Source organism: Engystomops pustulosus, chromosome 6 (assembly GCF_040894005.1).
Source record: "Engystomops pustulosus chromosome 6, aEngPut4.maternal, whole genome shotgun sequence".
Taxonomy (NCBI): domain Eukaryota; kingdom Metazoa; phylum Chordata; class Amphibia; order Anura; family Leptodactylidae; genus Engystomops; species Engystomops pustulosus.
Window position 1 is genome coordinate 2,987,295 of NC_092416.1, and position 19,947 is coordinate 3,007,241.

The following is a 19,947-nucleotide window of genomic DNA, read 5'->3' on the forward strand; positions in this document are numbered from 1 at the left end:
GTAGGGGTCCAAGGACAGAGGTGTAGATAGAGAAAAGTAGGGATCCTAGTTCAGAGGTGTAGATGGAGAAGAGCAGGTTTCCAAGGCCAGAGTTGTAGATGGAGAAGAGCAGGGGTCCAAGGCCAGAGGTGTAGATGGAGCTGAGTGGGGGTCCAATGCTAGAGGTGTAGATGGAGAAGAGCAGGGGCCCAAGGCCAGAGGTGTAGGTGGAGAAGAGTAGAGGTCCTAGCACAGAGGTGATGATGGAGAAGAGTAGGGGTCCAAAGACAGAGGTGTAGATGGAGAAGAGTAGGGGTCCCAGGAAAGAGGTGTAGTTGAGAAGAGTAGGAGTCCTAGGTCAGAGATGTCGATGGAGAAGAGTAGGGATCCTAGGTCAGAGGTGTAGATGAAGAAGAGTAGGAGTCCCAGCAGAGAGGTGATGATGGAGAAGAGTAGGGGTCCCAGGACAGAGGTGTAGATGGAGAAGAGTAGAGGACCCAGGACAGAGGTGATGATGGAGAAGAGTAGGGGTCCAAGGACAGAGGTGTAGATAGAGAAAAGTAGGGATCCTAGTTCAGAGGTGTAGATGGAGAAGAGCAGGTTTCCAAGGCCAGAGTTGTAGATGGAGAAGAGCAGGGGTCTAAGGCCAGAGGTGTAGATGGAGCTGAGTGGGGGTCCAATGCTAGAGGTGTAGATGGAGAAGAGTAGAGGTCCTAGCACAGAGGTGATGATGGAGAAGAGTAGGGGTCCAAAGACAGAGGTGTAGATGGAGAAGAGTAGGGGTCCCAGGAAAGAGGTGTAGATGGACAAGAGTAGGGGTCCAAGGACAGAGGTGTAGATGGAGATGAGTAAGGGTCCTAGGCCAGAGGTGTAGATGGAGAAGAGTAGGGGTCCCGGGATAGAGGTGTAGATGGAGAAGATTAGGGGTCCCGGGAAAGAGGTGTAGATGGAGAAGAGTAGGGGTCCAAGGCCCGAGGAGTAGATGGAGAAGAGCAGGAGTCCAAGGCCAGAGGTGTAGATGGAGAAGAGAAGGGGTCCCAGGCCAGAGATGTAGATGGAGAAGAGCAGGGGTCGAAGGCCAGAGTTGCAGATGGAGAAGAGCAGGGGTCAAAGGCCAGAGGTGTAGATGGAGCTGAGTAGGGGTCCAAGGCTAGAGGTGTAGATGGAGAAGAGCAGGGGTCCAAGGCCAGAGTTGTAGATGGAGAAGAGCAGGGGTCCAAGGGCAGAGGTGTAGGTAGAGAAGAGTAGGGGTGGAGGGCCAGAGGTGTAGATGGAGAAGAGCAGGGGACCAAGGCCAGAGGTGTAGGTGGAGAAGAGTAGGAGTCCTAGGCCAGAAGTGAAGATGGAGAAGAACAGGCTTCCAAGGCCAGAGGTGTAGGTGGAGAAGAGTAGGGGTCTAAGGCCAGAGGTGTAGATAGAGAAGAGTAGGGGTCCTAGGCCAGATGTATAGATGGAGAAGAGTAGGGGTCCTAGGCCAGAGTTGTAGATGGAGATGGGTAGGGGTCCTAGGCCAGAGTTGTAGATGGAGAAGAGTAGGGGTCCCAGGTCAGAGGTGTAGATGGAGCTGAGTAGGGGTCCAAGGCCAGGGGTGTAGATGGAGAAGATCAGGGGTCCAAGGCCAGGGGTGTAGATGGAGAAGAGCAGGGGTCCAAGGCCAGAGGTGTAGGTGGAGAAGACTAGGGGTGCAAGGCCAAAGGTGTAGATGGAGAAGAACAGAGGTCCCAGGACAGAGGTGTAGAAGGAGAAGAGCAGGGGTCCAAGGGCAGAGGTGTAGGTGGAGAAGAGTAGGGGTCCAATGCCAGAGGTTTAGATGGAGAAGAGCAGGGGACCAAGGCCAGAGGTGTAGGTGGAGAGGAGTAGGAGTCCTAGGCCAGAAGTGTAGATGGAGAAGAACAGGTGTCCAAGGCCAGAGGTGTACGTAGAGAAGAGTAGGGGTCCTAGGCCAGAGGTGTAGATGGAGAAGAGCAGGGGTCCAAGGTCAGAGTTGTAGGTGGAGAAGAGTAGAGGTCCAAGGCCAGAGGTGTAGATGGAGAAGAGCAGGGGTCCAAGGCCAGAGGTGTAGGTGGAGAAGAGCAGGGGTACAAGGCCAAAGGGGTAGATGGAGAAGAGTAGGGGTCCAAGGCCAGAGGTGTAGATGGAGAAGAATAGGGGTCTTAGGCCAGTGGTATAGATGGAGAAGAGTAGGGGTCCTAGGCCAGAGGTGTAGATGGAGAAGAGTAGGAGTCCTAGGCCAGAGGTGTGGATGGAGAAGAGTAGGGGTCCCAGGTCAGAGGTGTAGATGGCGCTGAGTAGGGCTTCAAGGCCAGAGATGTAGGTGAAGAAGAGTAGGGGTCCAAGGCCAGAGGTGCCGATGGAGATAAGCAGGGGTACAAGGCCAGAGGTGTAGTTGGAGAAGAGTAGGAGTCCTAGCCCAGAAGTGTAGATGGAGAAGAGCAGGGGTCCAAGGCCAGAGGTGTAGGTGGAGAAGAGTAGGGGTCCAAGGACAAAGGTGTAGGTGGGGAAGAGCAGGGGTCCAAGGTTAGAGGTGTAGATGGAGAAGAGTAGGGGTCCTAGGCCAGTGGCATAGATGGAGAAGAATAGGGGTCCAAGGCCAGAGGTGTGGATGGAGAAGAGTAGGAGTCCTAGGCCAGAGGTGTGAATGGGGAAGAGTAGGGGTCCCAGGTCAGAGGTGTAGATGGAGCTGAGTAGGGCTCCAAGGCCAGAGATGTAGGTGAAGAAGAGCAGGTGTCCAAGGCCAGAGGTGCAGATGGAGAAGGGCAGTGGTACAAGGCCAGAGGTGTCGGTGGAGAAGAGTAGGAGTCCTAGGCCAGAAGTGTAGATGGAGAAGAGCAGGGGTCTAAAGCCAGAGGTGTAGGTGGAGAAGAGTAGGGGTCCAAGGCCAGAGGTGTAGGTGGAGAAGAGCAGGGGTCCAAGGTTAGAGGTGTAGATGGAGAAGAGTACGGGTCCAAGGGCAGAGGTGTAGATGGAGAAGAGTAGGGGTCCAAGGCCAGAGGTATAGATGGAGAAGAGTATGGGTCCAAGGCCAGGGATGTAGATGGAGAAAAGTAGAGGTCACAGGACAGAGGTGTAGATGGAGATGGGTATGGGTCCTAGGCCAGAGGTGTAGATGGAGAAGAGTAGGGGTCCTAGGGCAGAGGTGTAGATGAAGAAGAGTAGGGGTCCTAGGCCAGAGGTGATGATGGAGAAGAGTAGGGGTCCCGGGATAGCGGTGTAGATGGAGAAGATTAGGGGTCCCGGGACAGAGGTGTAGATGGAGAAGAGTAGGGGTCCAAGGCCCGAGGAGTAGATGGACAAGAGCAGGAGTCCCAGGCCAGAGATGTAGATGGAGAAGAGCAGGGGTCCAAGGCCAGAGTTGCAGATGGAGAAGAGCAGGGGACAAAGGCCAGAGGTGTAGATGGAGCTGAGTAGGGGTCCAAGGCTGGAGGTGTAGATGGAGAAGAGCAGGGGTCCAAGGCCAGAGGTGTAGGTAGAGAAGAGTAGGGGTGGAGGGCCAGAGGTGTAGATGGAGAAGAGCAGGGGACCAAGGCCAGAGGTGTAGATGGAAAAGAGCAGGGGACCAAGGGCAGAGGTGTAGGTGGAGAAGAGTAGGAGTCCTAGGCCAGAAGTGAAGATGGAGAAGAACAGGCTTCCAAGGCCAGAGGTGTAGGTGGAGAAGAGTAGGGATCTAAGTCCAGAGGTGTAGATAGAGAAGAGTAGGGGTCCTAGGCCAGAGTTGTAGATGGAGAAGAGTAGGGGTCCCAGGTCAGAGGTGTAGATGGAGCTGAGTAGGGGTCCAAGGCCAGAGGTGTAGGTGGAGAAGAGTAGGGGTGAAAGGCCAAAGGTGTAGATGGGGAAGAACAGAGGTCCCAGGACAGAGGTGTAGAAGGAGAAGAGCAGGGGTCCAAGGGCAGAGGTGTAGGTGGAGAAGAGTAGGAGTCCAATGCCAGAGGCTTAGATGGAGAAGAGCAGGGGACCAAGACCAGAGGTGTAGGCGGAGAAGAGTAGGAGTCCTAGGCCAGAAGTGTAGATGGAGAAGAACAGGTGTCCAAGGCCAGAGGTGAAGGTAGAGAAGAGTAGGGGTCCAAGGCCAGAGGTGTAGATGGAGAAGAGCAGGGGTCCAAGGTCAGAGTTGTAGGTGGAGAAGAGTAGAGGTCCAAAGCCAGAGGTGTAGATGGAGAAGAGCAGGGGTCCAAGGACAGAGGTGTAGGTGGAGAAGAGCATGGGTCCAAGGCCAGAGATGTAGGTGGAGAAGTGTAGAGGTCCCAGGACAGAGGTGTAGATGGAGATGGGTAGAGGTCCTAGGCCAGAGGTGTAGATGGAGAAGAGTAGGGGTCCCAGGTCAGAGGTGTAGATGGAACTGAGTAGGGGTCCAAGGCCAGAGGTTTAGAAGGAGAAGAGCAGAGGTCCAAGACCAGAGGTGTAGGTGGAGAAGAGCGGGGGTCCAAGGCCAGGGGAGTAGATGGAGAAGAGTAGGTGTCCAAGGCCAGAGGTGTAGATGGAGAAGAGTAGGGGTCCTAGGCCAGAGGTATAGATGGAGATGAGTAGGGGTCCAAGGCCAGAGGTGTAGGTGGAGAAAAGTAGGGGTCCTAGGCCAGCGGTATAGATGGAGAAGAGTAGGGGTCCTAGGCCAGAGTTGTGGATGGAGAAGAGTAGGGGTCCAAGGTCAGAGGTGTAGATGGAGAAGAGCAGGGGTCCAAGGTCAGAGGTGTAGATGGAGAAGAGTATGGGTCAAAGGACAGAGGTGTAGATGGAGATGAGTAGGGGTCCCAGGTCAGAGGTCTAGATGGAGCTGAGTAGGGCTCCAAGGCCAGAGATGTAGATGGAGAAGAGTATAGGTCCAAGGACAGAGGTGTAGATGGAGAGGGTTGGGGTCCTAGGTCAGAGGCGTAGATGAAGAAGAGTGGGGTCCTAGGCCAGAGGTGTAGATAGAGAAGAGTAGGGGTCCAAGGTCAGAGGTGTAGATGGAGCTGAGTAGGGGTCCAAGGCCAGAGGTGTAGATGGAGAAGAGCAGGGGTCCAAGGCAAGAGGTGTAGGTGGAGAAGAGCAGGGTTCCAAAGCCAGAGGGGTAGATGGAGAAAATTAGGGGTCCAAGGCAAGAGGTGTAGATGGAGAAAAGTAGGGGTCCAAGGCCAGAGGTATAGATGGAGAAGAGTAGGGGTCCTAGGCCAGAGGTATAGACTGAGAAGAGTAGGGGTCCTAGGCCAGAGGTATAGATGGAGAATAATAGGGGTCCCAGGTCAGAGGTGTAAATGGAGCTGAGTGGGGGACCAAGGCTATAGGTGTAGATGGAGAAGAGCAGGGGTCATAGGCCAGAGGTGTAGATGGAGAAGAGCAGGGGTCCAAGGCCAGAGGTTTAGGTGGAGAAGAGAAGGAGTCCTAGGCCAGAGGTGTAGATGGAGAAGAGTAGGGGTCCAAGGCCAGAGGTGTAGGTGGAGACGAGTAGGGGTCCAAGGCCAGAGGTGTAGGTGGAGACGAGTAGGAGTCCTAGGCCAGAAGTGTAGATGGAGAAGAGCAGTGGTCTAAGGCCAGAGGTGTAGGTGGAGAACAGTAGGGGTCCTAGAACAGAGGTGTAGATGGAGAAGAGTATGGGTCCAAGGACAGAGGTGTAGATGGAGAAGAGTAGGGGTCCAAGGTCAGAGCTGTAGATGGTGAAGAGTATGGGTCCAAGGACAGAGGTGTAGATGGAGAAGAGTAGGGGTCCAAGGCCAGAGATGTAGATGTAGAAGAGTAGAGGTCCAAGGACGGAGGTGTAGATGGAGATGGGTAGGGGTCCTAGGCCAGAGGTGTAGATGGACAAGAGTATGGGTCCAAGGACAGAGGTGTAGCTGGAGAAGAGTAGGGGTCCAAGGCCAGAGATGTAGATGTAGAAGAGTAGAGGTCCAAGGACGGAGGTGTAGTTCGAGATGGGTAGGGGTCCTAGGCCAGAGGTGTAGATGGACAAGAGTAGGGGTCCAAGGACAGAGGTGTAGGTGGAGAAGAGCAGGGGTCCAAGGTTAGAGGTGTAGATGGAGATGAGTAGGGGTCCTAGGCCAGTGGCATAGATGGAGAAGAATAGGGGTCCAAGGCCAGAGGTGTGGATGGAGAAGAGTAGGAGTCCTAGGCCAGAGGTGTGGATGGGGAAGAGTAGGGGTCCCAGGTCAGAGGTCTAGATGGACAAGAGTAGGGCTCCAAGGCCAGAGATGTAGGTGAAGAAGAGCAGGTGTCCAAGGCCAGAGGTGCAGATGGAGAAGAGCATGGGTTTAAGGCCAGAGGTGTAGGTGGAGAAGAGTAGGGGTCCTAGGCCAGAGGTGTAGATGGACAAGAGTAGGGGTCCAAGGACAGAGGTGTAGGTGGAGAAGAGCAGGGGTCCAAGGTTAGAGGTGTAGATGGAGATGAGTAGGGGTCCTAGGCCAGTGGCATAGATGGAGAAGAATAGGGGTCCAAGGCCAGAGGTGTGGATGGAGAAGAGTAGGAGTCCTAGGCCAGAGGTGTGGATGGGGAAGAGTAGGGGTCCCAGGTCAGAGGTCTAGATGGACAAGAGTAGGGCTCCAAGGCCAGAGATGTAGGTGAAGAAGAGCAGGTGTCCAAGGCCAGAGGTGCAGATGGAGAAGAGCATGGGTTTAAGGCCAGAGGTGTAGGTGGAGAAGAGTAGGGGTCCAAGGCCAGAGGTGTAGGTGGAGAAGAGCAGGGGTCCAAGGTTAGAGGTGTAGATGGAGAAGAGTACGGGTCCAAGGGCAGAGGTGTAGATGGAGAAGAGTAGGGGTCCAAGGCCAGAGGTATAGATGGAGAAGAGTATGGGTCCAAGGCCAGGGATGTAGATGGAGAAAAGTAGAGGTCACAGGACAGAGGTGTAGATGGAGATGGGTAGGGGTCCTAGGCCAGAGGTGTAGATGGAGAAGAGTAGGGGTCCTAGGCCAGAGGTGTAGATGAAGAAGAGTAGGGGTCCAAGGCCAGAGGTGTAGGTGGAGAAAAGTAGGGGTCCAAGGCCAGAGGTATAGATGGAGAAGAGTAGGGGTCCTAGGCCAGAGGTATAGACCGAGAAGAGTAGGGGTCCTAGGCCAGAGGTATAGATGGAGAATAATAGGGGTCCCAGGTCAGAGGTGTAAATGGAGCTGAGTGGGGGACCAAGACTATAGGTGTAGATGGAGAAGAGCAGGGGTCATAGGCCAGAGGTGTAGATGGAGAAGAGCAGGGGTCCAAGGCCAGAGGTTTAGGTGGAGAAGAGAAGGAGTCCTAGGCCAGAGGTGTAGATGGAGAAGAGTAGGGGTCCAAGGCCAGAGGTGTAGGTGGAGAAGAGTAGGAGTCCTAGGCCAGAAGTGTAGATGGAGAAGAGCAGTGGTCTAAGGCCAGAGGTGTAGGTGGAGAACAGTAGGGGTCCTAGAACAGAGGTGTAGATGGAGAAGAGTATGGGTCCAAGGACAGAGGTGTAGATGGAGAAGAGTAGGGGTCCAAGGTCAGAGCTGTAGATGGTGAAGAGTATGGGTCCAAGGACAGAGGTGTAGATGGAGAAGAGTAGGGGTCCAAGGCCAGAGATGTAGATGTAGAAGAGTAGAGGTCCAAGGACGGAGGTGTAGATGGAGATGGGTAGGGGTCCTAGGCCAGAGGTGTAGATGGACAAGAGTAGGGGTCCAAGGACAGAGGTGTAGGTGGAGAAGAGCAGGGGTCCAAGGTTAGAGGTGTAGATGGAGATGAGTAGGGGTCCTAGGCCAGTGGCATAGATGGAGATGAGTAGGGGTCCTAGGCCAGTGGCATAGATGGAGAAGAATAGGGGTCCAAGGCCAGAGGTGTGGATGGAGAAGAGTAGGAGTCCTAGGCCAGAGGTGTGGATGGGGAAGAGTAGGGGTCCCAGGTCAGAGGTCTAGATGGAGCTGAGTAGGGCTCCAAGGCCAGAGATGTAGGTGAAGAAGAGCTGGTGTCCAAGGCCAGAGGTGCAGATGGAGAAGAGCAGTGGTACAAGGCCAGAGGTGTAGGTGGAGAAGACTAGGAGTCCTAGGCCAGAAGTGTAGATGGAGAAGAGCAGGGGTTCTAGGCCAGAGGTGTAGGTGGAGAAGAGTAGGGGTCCAAGGCCAGAGGTGTAGGTGGAGAAGAGCAGGGGTCCAAGGTTAGAGGTGTAGATGGAGAAGAGTACGGGTCCAAGGCCAGAGGTATAGATGGAGAAGAGTATGAGTCCAAGGACAGGGATTTAGATGGAGTAGAGTAGGGGTCCCAGGTCAGAGGTGTAGATGGAACTGAGTAGGGGTCCAAGGCCAGAGGTTTAGATGGAGAAGAACAGAGGTCCAAGACCAGAGGTGTAGGTGGAGAAGAGCGGGGGTCCAAGGCCAGGGGAGTAGATGGAGAAGAGTAGGGGTCCAAGGCCAGAGGTGTAGATGGAGAAGAGTAGGGGTCCTAGGCCAGAGGTATAGATTGAGATGAGTAGGGGTCCAACGCCAGAGGTGTAGGTGGAGAAAAGTAGGGGTCCTAGGCCAGCGGTATAGATGGAGAAGAGTAGGGGTCCTAGGCCAGAGTTGTGAATGGAGAAGAGTAGGGGTCCAAGGTCAGAGGTGTAGATGGAGAAGAGCAGGGGTCCAAGGTCAGAGGTGTAGATGGAGAAGAGTATGGGTCAAAGGACAGAGGTGTAGATGGAGATGAGTAGGGGTCCAAGGCCAGAGGTGTAGATGGAGAAGAGTAGGGGTCCAAGGCCAGAGATGTAGATGGAGAAGAGTATAGGTCCAAGGACAGAGGTGTAGATGGAGATGGGTAGGGGTCCTAGGTCAGAGGTGTAGATGAAGAAGAGTGGGGTCCTAGGCCAGAGGTGTAGATGGAGAAGAGTAGGGGTCCAAGGTCAGAGGTGTAGATGGAGCTGAGTAGGGGTCCAAGGCCAGAGGTGTAGATGGAGAACAGCAGGGGTCCAAGGCAAGAGGTGTAGGTGGAGAAGAGAAGGGGTCCAAGGCCAGAGGGGTAGATGGAGAAAATTAGGGGTCCAAGGCAAGAGGTGTAGATGGAGAAAAGTAGGGGTCCAAGGCCAGAGGTATAGATGGAGAAGAGTAGGGGTCCTAGGCCAGAGGTATAGACCGAGAAGAGTAGGGGTCCTAGGCCAGAGGTATAGATGGAGAATAATAGGGGTCCCAGGTCAGAGGTGTAAATGGAGCTGAGTGGGGGACCAAGGATATAGGTGTAGATGGAGAAGAGCAGGGGTCATAGGCCAGAGGTGTAGATGGAGAAGAGCAGGGGTCCAAGGCCAGAGGTTTAGGTGGAGAAGAGAAGGAGTCCTAGGCCAGAGGTGTAGATGGAGAAGAGTAGGGGTCCAAGGCCAGAGGTGTAGGTGGAGAAGAGCAGTGGTCTAAGGCCAGAGGTGTAGGTGGAGAACAGTAGGGGTCCTAGAACAGAGGTGTAGATGGAGAAGAGTATGGGTCCAAGGACAGAGGTGTAGATGGAGAAGAGTAGGGGTCCAAGGCCAGAGATGTAGATGTAGAAGAGTAGAGGTCCAAGGACGGAGGTGTAGATGGAGATTGGTAGGGGTCCTAGGCCAGAGGTGTAGATGGACAAGAGTAGGGGTCCAAGGCCAGAGGTGTAGATGGAGAAGAGCAGTGGTCTAAGGCCAGAGGTGTAGGTGGAGAACAGTAGGGGTCCTAGAACAGAGCTGTAGATGGTGAAGAGTATGGGTCCAAGGACAGAGGTGTAGATGGAGAAGAGTAGGGGTCCAAGGCCAGAGATGTAGATGTAGAAGAGTAGAGGTCCAAGGACGGAGGTGTAGATGGAGATGGGTAGGGGTCCTAGGCCAGAGGTGTAGATGGACAAGAGTAGGGGTCCAAGGCCAGAGGTGTAGATGGAGAAGAGTAGGAGTCCTAGGCCAGAGGTGTAGATGAAGAAGAGTGGGGTCGTAGGCTGGAGGTGTAGGTGGAGAAGATTAGGGGTCCAAGGTTAGAGGTGTAGATGGTGAAGAGTATGGGTCCAAGGACAGAGGTGTAGATGGAGAAGAGTAGGGGTCCAAGGCCAGAGATGTAGATGGAGAAGAGTAGGGGTCCAAGGCCAGAGATGTAGATGGAGAAGAGTAGAGGTCCAAGGACAGAGATGTAGATGGAGAAGAGTAGAGGTCCTAGGCCAGAGGTGTAGATGGAGAAAGTTTGGGTCCCAGGTAAGAGGTGTAGATGGAGGAGAGCAGGGGTCCAAGGCCAGAGGTGTAGATGGAGAAGAGCAGGGGTCCATGGCCAGAAGTGTAGGTGGAGAAGAGTAGCCGTCCAAGGCCAGAGGTGTAGATGGAGCTGAGTGGGGGACCAAGGCTAGAGGTGTAGGTGGAGAAGAGCAGGGGTCCTAGGCCAGAGGTGTAGATGGAGATGGGTAGGGGTTCTAGGCCAGAGGTGTAGATGGAGATGGGTAGGGGTCCTGGGCCAGAGGTGTAGATGGAGAAGAGTAGGGTTCCTAGGCCAGAGGTGTAGATGGAGAAGAGTAGGAGTCCTAGATCAAAGGTGTAGATGAAGAAGAGTGGGGTCCTAGGCCAGAGGTGTAGATGGAGATGGGTAGGGGTCCTGGGCCAGAGGTGTAGATGGAGAAGAGTAGGGGTCCTAGGCCAGAGGTGTAGATGGAGAAGAGTAGGAGTCCTAGATCAGAGGTGTAGATGAAGAAGAGTGGGGTCCTAGGCCAGTGGTGTAGATGGAGAAGAGTAGGGGTCCATGGCCAGAAGTGTAGGTGGAGAAGAGTAGCGGTCCAAGGCCAGAGGTGTAGGTGGAGAACAGTAGGGTTCCTAGGCCAGAGGTGTAGATGGAGAAGAGTAGGAGTCCTAGATCAAAGGTGTAGATGAAGAAGAGTGGGGTCCTAGGCCAGAGGTGTAGATGGAGATGGGTAGGGGTCCTGGGCCAGAGGTGTAGATGGAGAAGAGTAGGGGTCCTAGGCCAGAGGTGTAGATGGAGAAGAGTAGGAGTCCTAGATCAGAGGTGTAGATGAAGAAGAGTGGGGTCCTAGGCCAGTGGTGTAGATGGAGAAGAGTAGGGGTCCATGGCCAGAAGTGTAGGTGGAGAAGAGTAGCGGTCCAAGGCCAGAGGTGTAGGTGGAGAAGAGTAGGATTTCTAGGCCAGAAGTGTAGATGGAGAAGAGCAGGGGTCCCAGGACAGAGGTGTAGATGGAGAAGAGTAGGGGTCCTAGGCCAGAAGTGAAGATGGAGAAGAGCAGGGGTCCCAGGACAGAGGTGTAGATGGAGATGAGTAGGGGTCCAAGGCCAGAGGTGTAGATGGAGAAGAGCAGGCGTCCAAGGCCAGAGGTGTAGGTGGAGAAGAGTATGGGTCCAAGGCCAGGGATGTAGGTGGAGAAGAGAAGGAGTCCTAGGCCAGAGGTGTAGATGGAGAAGTGTAGGGGTCCAAGGCCAGAGGTGTAGGTGGATAAGAGAAGGAGTCCTAGGACAGAGGTGTAGATGGTGAAGAGTATGGGTCCAAGGACAGAGGTGTAGATGGAGAAGAGTAGGGGTCCAAGGTCAGAGATGTAGATGGTGAAGAGTATGGGTCCAAGGACAGAGGTGTAGATGGAGATGGGTAGGGGTCCTAGGCCAGAGGTGTAGATGGAGAAGAGTAGGGGTCCCAGGTCCGAGGTTTAGATGGAGCTGAGTGGGGAACCAAGGCTAGAGGTGTAGATGGAGAAGAGTAGGGGTCCATGGCCAGAAGTGTAGGTGGAGAAGAGTAGCGGTCCAAGGCCAGAGGTGTAGGTGGAGAAGAGTAGGATTTCTAGGCCAGAAGTGTAGATGGAGAAGAGCAGGGGTCCCAGGACAGAGGTGTAGATGGAGAAGAGTAGGGGTCCTAGGCCAGAAGTGAAGATGGAGAAGAGCAGGGGTCCCAGGACAGAGGTGTAGATGGAGATGAGTAGGGGTCCAAGGCCAGAGGTGTAGATGGAGAAGAGCAGGCGTCCAAGGCCAGAGGTGTAGGTGGAGAAGAGTATGGGTCCAAGGCCAGGGATGTAGGTGGAGAAGAGAAGGAGTCCTAGGCCAGAGGTGTAGATGGAGAAGTGTAGGGGTCCAAGGCCAGAGGTGTAGGTGGATAAGAGAAGGAGTCTTAGGACAGAGGTGTAGATGGTGAAGAGTATGGGTCCAAGGACAGAGGTGTAGATGGAGAAGAGTAGGGGTCCAAGGTCAGAGATGTAGATGGTGAAGAGTACGGGTCCAAGGACAGAGGTGTAGATGGAGATGGGTAGGGGTCCTAGGCCAGAGGTGTAGATGGAGAAGAGTAGGGGTCCCAGGTCAGAGGTTTAGATGGAGCTGAGTGGGGAACCAAGGCTAGAGGTGTAGATGGAGAAGAGCAGGGGTCCTAGGCCAGAGGTGTAGATGGAGAAGAGAAGGGGTCCATGGCCAGAGGTGTAGGTGGAGAAGAGTAGGGGTCCAAGGCCAGAGGTGTAGGTGGAGAAGAGTAGGGGTCCAAGGCAAGAGGTGTAGGTGGAGAAGAGCAGGCGTCCAAGGCCAGGGGGGTAGATGGAGGAGAGTAGGTGTCCAAGGCCAGAGGTGTAAATGGAGAAAAGTAGGGGTCCTAGGCCAGAGGTATAGATGGAGAAGAGTAGGGGTCCTAGGCCAGAGATATAGACGGAGAAGAGTAAGGTTCCTAGACTACAGGTTTAAAAGGAGATTAGTAGGGGTCCCAGGTCAGATGTGTAGATATTGCTGAGTGGGGGACCAAGGCTAGAGGTGTAGATGGAGAAGAGCAGGGGTCCTAGGCCAGAGGTGTAGATGGAGAAGAGCAGGGGTCCATGGCCAGAGGTGAAGGTGGAGAAGAGTAGCGTTCCAAGGCCAGAGGTGTAGGTGGAGAAGAGTAGGATTCCTAGGCCAGAAGTGTAGATGGAGAAGAGCAGGGGTCCCAGGACAGAGGTGTAGATGGAGAAGAGTAGGGGTCCTAGGCCAGAAGTGTAGATGGAGAAGAGCAGGCGTCCAAGGCCAGAGGTGTAGGTGGAGAAGAGTATGGGTCCAAGGCCAGAGGTGAAGGTGGAGAAGAGTAGCGTTCCAAGGCCAGAGGTGTAGGTGGAGAAGAGTAGGATTCCTAGGCCAGAAGTGTAGATGGAGAAGAGCAGGGGTCCCAGGACAGAGGTGTAGATGGAGAAGAGTAGGGGTCCTAGGCCAGAAGTGTAGATGGAGAAGAGCAGGCGTCCAAGGCCAGAGGTGTAGGTGGAGAAGAGTATGGGTCCAAGGCCAGGGATGTAGGTGGAGAAGAGAAGGAGTCCTAGGCCAGAGGTGTAGATGGAGAAGAGCAGGGGTCCCAGGACAGAGGTGTAGATAGAGAAGAGTAAGGGTCCTAGGCCAGAGATTTAGAGGGAGAAGGGTAGGGTCCCCAGGACAGAGGTGTAAATGGAGAAGAGTAGGGGTTCTAGGCCAGAGGTGTAGATGGAGAAGAGTAGTGGTCCAAGGCCAGAGGTGTAGGTGGAGAAGAGTAGGCGTCCCAGGACAGAGGTTTAGATGGAGAAGAGCAGGGGTCCAAGGCCAGAGTTGTACGTGGAGAAGAGTAGGGGTCCAAGGTCAGAGGTGTAAATGGAGAAGAGCAGGGGTCCAAGGCCAGAGTTGTAAGTGGAGAAGAGTAGGGGTCCAAGGCCAGAGGTGTAGATGGAGAAGAGTAGGGGTCCCAGGACAGAGGTGTAGAGGGAGAAGAGCAGGGGTCCCAGGACAGAGGTATAGATGGAGAAGAGCAGGGGTCCCAGGACAGAGGTTTAGGTGGAGAAGAGTAGGGGTCCTAGGCCAGAGGTGTAAATGGAGAAGAGTAGGGGAGCCCAGGACGAAGCCTTGTGGGATGACAAGAGAGTGGGAGGGATAAAGAGGATGAGAGTGATAGACACTGAACGTGCAATTGGAGAGGTATGAGGAGATCCTGGAGAGGGCTAGATCTTCAATGCCAAGTGTCCGCGCCACTATTGTGTCTTACATGACCCTTTCGTGGCGCGTCTGCACTTGTCATCATGTGATATAAATTAGCGGAATGTTCCAGTCCTCAGTCGGACCGGATTTATCACGCAAAGTCTGTTGCTTGCCATATGTTAACGGTGCACCACAAAAAAGTTGGTGAACTTTGTGGGGCCGGTGCAGGGAAACGACAGACTGATGATTTCTGGTGCACCGAGTGTTATACACGGGCAGAGAACTTTTACTACAGTTTGCACTAATCCCAGTAAATGTGCCCCTTTATGTTTTACATGAAACTTTTGAATGTAATAGGGGTCCTGGTTCATATCTGAAACTGCTGCCATGTCCCCCATCGTGTGGCTTAGAGAGTAGAATATGGTCCTTCCGATAATGGCCTTGGATATTGCTGCGTTGCCATCGCCCTTATGAGGTTCAACTTCTAAAGAACAGACGTTGACCATTTGCCCAAGTTACGACCCATCATTGCTAAGTGTCTAGTGAGTCCTGATGTATAATTTAAAGGCAACCTTAGTTTTATGCCTGAGGACGTGCTCTGCACCCATGTGGATCCTCCTCATAGATGGACTCATTACTGCAGGGTTTATGGTCAGGTCCTCAGATGTTTACGTCTCATTTGTGATCAATTACCTTAAAATTAGAGAGAGACGGATTGTAAAGGCTCTTCTGCAGACAGTGCATCGCCTGTGATCCGGGTAAGACATGGCCATGGCTTCTGGGCAGAGGTTCCCCTTAGTAGTTCAGTCTTTGTAAATTGTTGCTTGGGTCCAGATAATTACCCCGTGTAGAAGGTCCATTACACATCTGTCACTCTCCGGTGGTGACAATTCTCATTGTAAAATCTATTCTTTTTCAAAGGTCCCTTCAAAATAATTTGATCACAAAGCATCCGGCTCCGGGGTGTCCTGAAATTTGCCGTATAAAGTTTTCTGCAGCACCCCCGCAGGTAACAGAAGGCATTACATGCTCCTCACTGAAATCAATAGTCTGTCTGTATAATTCATGGACATGCCGGGTCCTCCAGAGAACAAAATGTTGTCATTACTCTCTACTTGGAATAATTGATGGGGGCAATGAATCAGAGACCCTCTTCTATTAACCCTCGAATTTCCTAATTCAGTGAATGACTGATGTGCAGCTAGTGAGTCCTCTCTACATGTTATATAAGTTCTCTTCACATAAAGCCTAAGGGGTCATTTATATGAGCCGAAAATCCACCAATCAAATGTTCATAAAAGACAATTAATGTAAATGTTTAAAAATATATGTTATTAAATATGTAACTAAAGTGACTATAATGACCCTGAACTGTAAAACTGCTGCATTATTAATGTCACTGGTGAAATACTATAAACAGGTACAAAAATAAAAGGGCAGCAATTTGTAGTGACAAAAAAAACGAATAAAACTTCATCATAAAATGTGCGTCAAATAAAACGGTGCCAATAAAAACTGCAGCTCACCCCACAAAAAACAAGGCCACAAATCTGGTGAAACAACAATAAAAATGATCAGATTGTAAGAATTCAATTTTTTTATGACTAGGAACCAATAGACACAGGAGGAATTTATTCTGTGCTCCTCTAATTTCTATTGGATCCATCTGAAGGACCATCCCCCACTCTATAATGTTCATCCATCACTTGGATTGACCCCATGATTGGTTCATGATGTCTGCTATTTATATGATGTTACAATGTATCTATTGTCGGAGCTCCCACAATGCACCGCTCTCCTTACAGGAAACCACCACAATCGCTGTGATCAGATAACTTAGGCAATGACAGAGCGATTTGGATTCATGGACTTTGCGTTCAGGGAATGTTCCGCCGGGTCCCAGGATAACATGGAACAAGTGGAGCAGTGATGGAGCACGTGCCTGGACAGGTCCCAGAGCTCAGCGCAGACTCTTTCATCTAGAGACAAAGCTATCGCCTCATTACTGATTGCACAGGAGTCTATTGTTCTGTAGCAGCAGGATATTGGACAAACCATCGGATCTGACAACAAGTACGGAGATAAACATGACAAACACTGGAGAGAAGCCCCCGGGGTCCTGTGCCATGATGAAAGACCACTCTCAGGATTTCATGTGTCTATGATGATGGCGGCTTCAGATGTGCAACAAAATCTAAGCAGGCTAAGTCCCATAGAGCCGACCATCTAATGAGTGTGGACTCCTCCCAATTGTACAACAATGGTTACAGAAGTTACAGGGGATCTGGGTTCAGCTTTTCAATACTTTGGTTCTTATGGAGATGTCTGGAGGTCAAGGTGGGCACAGTGCCCTGGGAGGGAGGAGTCAGCAAGAGGAGGACAGAGGAGTCTGGAAGAGGAGGACAGAGGAGTCTGGAGGAGGAGGAGGACAGAGGAGTCTGGAGGAGGAGGAAGACAGAGGAGTCTGGAGGAGGAGGAAGACAGAGGAGTCTGGAGGAGGAGGAGGACAGAGGAGTCTGGAGGAGGAGGAGGACAGAGGAGTCTGGAAGAGGAGGAGGACAGAGGAGTCTAGAGGAGGAGGAGGAAAGTGGAGTCTGGAGGTGGAGGAGGACAGAGGAGTCTGGAGGAGGAGGAAGACAGAGGAGTCTGGAGGAGGAGGAAGACAGAGGAGTCTGGAGGAGAAGGAAGACAGAGGAGTCTGGAGGAGGACAGAGGAGTCTGGAGGAGGAGGACAAAGGGGTCTGGAGGGAGACAGTGGAGTCTGGAGGAGGAGGAGGACAGGGGGGTCTGGAGGAGGAGGACAGAGGGGTCTGGAGGAGGAGGAGGACAGAGGAGTCTGGAGGAGGAGGACAAAGGGCTCTTGAGGAGGAGGGGGACAGAGAAGTCTGGAGGAGAAGGAGGACAGAGGGGTCTGGAGGAGGACAGAGGGGTCTGGAGGAGGAGGACAGAGGGGTCTGGAGGAGGAGGAGGAGGACAGAGGAGTCTGGAGGAGGAGAAAGACAGGAGTCTGGAGGAGGAGGAAGACAGAGGAATCTGGAGGAGAAGGAAGACAGAGGAGTCTGGAGGAGGACAGAGGAGTCTGGAGGAGGAGGAGAACAGATGAGTCTGGAGGAGGAGGACAAAGGGGTCTGGAGGGAGACAGTGGAGTCTGGAGGAGGAGGAGGGCAGAGGAGTCTGGAGGAGGAGGACAGAGGGGTCTGGAGGAGGAGGACAGAGGAGTCTGGAGGAGGAGGACAGAGGAGTCTGGAGGAGGAGGAGGAGGACAGAGGGGTCTGGAGGAGGAGGAGGACAGAGGAGTCTGGAGGAGGAGGAGGACAGAGGAGTCTGGAGGAGAAGGAGGACAGAGGGGTCTGGAGGAGGAGGGGGACAGAGGAGTCTGGAGGAGCAGGACAGAAGGGTCTGGAGGAGGAGGACAGAGGAGTCTGGAGTAGAAGGACAGAGGAGTCTGGAGGAGGAGCAGGACAGAGGAGTCTTGAGGAGGAGGAGGACAGAGGCGCCTGGAGGAGGAGGAGGACAGAGGAGTCTGGAGGAGGAGGAGGACAGAGGGGTCTGGAGGAGGAGGAGGACAGAGGAGTCTGGAGGAGGAGGAGGACAGAGGAGTCTGGAGGAGGAGGAAGACAGAGGAGTCTGGAGGAGAAGGAAGACAGAGGAGTCTGGAGGAGGACAGAGGAGTCTGGAGGAGGAGGAGAACAGATGAGTCTGGAGGAGGAGGACAAAGGGGTCTGGAGGGAGACAGTGGAGTCTGGAGGAGGAGGAGGACAGGGGGGTCTGGAGGAGGAGGACAGAGGGGTCTGGAGGAGGAGGAGGAGGAGGACAGAGGAGTCTGGAGGAGGAGGAGGACAGAGGAGTCCGGAGGAAGAGGAGGACAGAATGGTCTGGAGGAGGAGGACAGAGGAGTCTGAAGGAGGACAGAGGAGTCTGGGGAGGAGGAGGACAGAGGGGTCTGGAGGAGGAGGAGGAGGACAGAAGGGTCTGGAGGAGGAGGACAGAGGAGTCTGGGGGAGGAGGAGAACAGAGGGGTCTTAGGGAGGAGGAGGACAGAGGGGTCTGGAGAAGGAGGAGGGGGACAGAGGAGTCTGGAGGAGGAGGAAGACAGATGAGTCTGGAGGAGGACAGAGGAGTCTGGAGGAGGAGGAGGACAGAGGAGTCTGGAGGAGGAGGAGGACAGAGGAGTCTAGAGGAGGAGGAGGACAGAGGAGTCTAGAGGAGGAGGAGGACAGAGGAGTCTGGAGGTGGAGGAGGACAGAGGGGTCTGGAGGAGGACAGAGGAGTCTGGAGGAGGAGGAAGACAGAGGAGTCTGGAGGAGAAGGAAGACAGAGGAGTCTGGAGGAGGACAGAGGAGTCTGGAGGAGGAGGAGAACAGATGAGTCTGGAGGAGGAGGACAAATGGGTCTGGAGGAGGAGGAGGACAGGGGGGTCTGGAGGAGGAGGACAGAGGGGTCTGGAGGAGGAGGAGGACAGAGGAGTCTGGAGGAGGAGGACAAAGGGCTCTGGAGGAGGAGGGGGACAGAGGAGTCTGGAGGAGAAGGAGGACAGAGGGGTCTGGAGGAGGAAGAGGACAGAGGAATCTGGAGGAGGAGGAAGACAGATGAGTCTGGAGGAGGAGGAGGACAGAGGAGTCTGGAGGAGGAGGAGGACAGAGGAGTCTGGAGGAGGAGGAGGACAGAGGAGTCTAGAGGAGGAGGAGGACAGAGGAGTCTAAAGGAGGAGGAGGGCAGAGGAGTCTGGAGGTGGAGGAGGACAGAGGGGTCTGGAGGAGGACAGAGGAGTCTGGAGGAGGAGGAAGACAGAGGAGTCTGGAGGAGAAGGAAGACAGAGGAGTCTGGAGGAGGAGGAGGACAGATGAGTCTGGAGGAGGAGGACAAAGGGGTCTGGAGGAGGAGGAGGACAGGGGTTCTGGAGGAGGAGGACAGAGGGGTCTGGAGGAGGAGGAGGACAGAGGAGTCTGGAGGAGGAGGACAAAGGGCTCTGGAGGAGGAGGTGGACAGAGGAGTCTGGAGGAGAAGGAGGACAGAGGGGTCTGGAGGAGGAGGAGGACAGAGGAGTCTGGAGGAGGAGGAGGACAGAGGAGTCTGGAGGAGGAGGACAGAGGGGTCTGGAGGAGGAGGACAGAGGGGTCTGGAGGAGGAGGACAGAGGAGTCTGGAGGAGGAGCAGGACAGAGGAGTCTGGAGGAGGAGGAGGACAGAGGAGTCTGGAGGAGGAGGAGGGGGACAGAGGAGTCTGGAGGAGGAGGAGGACAGAGGGGACTGGAGGAGGACAGAGGAGTCTGGAGGACGAGGACAGAGGAGTCTGGAGGAGGAGCAGGACAGAGGAGTCTGGAGGACAAGGACAGAGGAGTCTGGAGGAGGAGGAACACAGAGGAGTCTGGAGGAGGAGCAGGACAGAGGAGTCTGGAGGACGAGGACAGAGGAGTCTGGAGGAGGAGGAGCACAGAGGAGTCTTTAGGAGGAGGAGGACAGAGGAGTCTGGAGGAGGAGGAGGACAGAGGAGTCTGGAGGAGGAGGAGGACAGAGGAGTCTGAAGGAGGAGGAGGACAGAGGAGTCTAGAGGAGGAGGAGGACAGAGGAGTCTAAAGGAGGAGGAGGGCAGAGGAGTCTGGAGGTGGAGGAGGACAGAGGGGTCTGGAGGAGGACAGAGGAGTCTGGAGGAGGAGGAAGACAGAGGAGTCTGGAGGAGGAGGAGGACAGAGGAGTCTGGAGGAGGAGGAGGACAGAGGAGTCTGGAGGAGGAGGAGGACAGAGGAGTCTAGAGGAGGAGGAGGACAGAGGAGTCTAAAGGAGGAGGAGGGCAGAGGAGTCTGGAGGTGGAGGAGGACAGAGGGGTCTGGAGGAGGACAGAGGAGTCTGGAGGAGGAGGAAGACAGAGGAGTCTGGAGGAGAAGGAAGACAGAGGAGTCTGGAGGAGGAGGAGGACAGATGAGTCTGGAGGAGGAGGACAAAGGGGTCTGGAGGAGGAGGAGGACAGGGGTTCTGGAGGAGGAGGACAGAGGGGTCTGGAGGAGGAGGAGGACAGAGGAGTCTGGAGGAGGAGGACAAAGGGCTCTGGAGGAGGAGGTGGACAGAGGAGTCTGGAGGAGAAGGAGGACAGAGGGGTCTGGAGGAGGAGGAGGACAGAGGAGTCTGGAGGAGGAGGAGGACAGAGGAGTCTGGAGGAGGAGGACAGAGGGGTCTGGAGGAGGAGGACAGAGGGGTCTGGAGGAGGAGGACAGAGGAGTC

General features: G+C 54.2%; 1 long non-coding RNA gene across 1 annotated transcript in view; it reads left to right on the forward strand.

The window, feature by feature from the left end:
- LOC140065283 (uncharacterized) overlaps window positions 1-15,101 on the forward strand; it is a 56,433-nt gene extending 41,332 nt beyond the window's left edge. Inside the window, exon 4 of the long non-coding RNA XR_011847876.1 lies at window positions 14,651-15,101. This is a non-coding gene — a long non-coding RNA (uncharacterized lncRNA). The remainder of the gene's footprint in view (window positions 1-14,650) is intronic.
- Window positions 15,102-19,947: the final 4,846 nt, after the last annotated feature.